The sequence below is a fragment of the Etheostoma spectabile genome, chromosome 17, assembly GCF_008692095.1.
Source record: "Etheostoma spectabile isolate EspeVRDwgs_2016 chromosome 17, UIUC_Espe_1.0, whole genome shotgun sequence".
Classification (NCBI taxonomy): Eukaryota; Metazoa; Chordata; class Actinopteri; order Perciformes; family Percidae; genus Etheostoma; species Etheostoma spectabile.
This window is the reverse complement of record NC_045749.1, coordinates 1,961,854-1,962,199: the sequence shown is the minus strand read 5'-3', so window position 1 is coordinate 1,962,199 and position 346 is coordinate 1,961,854. Positions and strand designations below refer to the sequence as shown.

General features: G+C 32.7%; 1 protein-coding gene across 1 annotated transcript in view; it reads right to left on the bottom strand.

Moving 5' to 3' along the window:
• Nucleotides 1-346, bottom strand: part of hectd2 (HECT domain containing 2) — a 62,047-nt gene that overhangs the window by 15,844 nt on the left and 45,857 nt on the right.

Below are 346 nucleotides of genomic sequence, written 5' to 3'. Positions count from 1 at the left end.
AGATAGATAGATAGATAGATAGATAGATATTTATCCCAATGTAATGGCTAATTACAGTGTTACAGCAGCAAAATCTAAATATAAATACTAAAGGAAAATACTAGGATACAATATACCAATATGCAATATACATGAAATAAAAATAGGATAAAATACAAGAACAAATGTTTGAAAAATAAAGAACGAGACTTGTACCGTCTTTGACGACAACAGATTTCAGACCAGTGAATAGCTGAAAGGTTTTCATGGTCATCTAAGTTCCATAACTTCCACTTCATGTTCTGGTATAAAAGGTGTGTGTGTGTGGGTGTGTGTTTATATGTGTGTGTGTGTGTGTGTGTGTGTG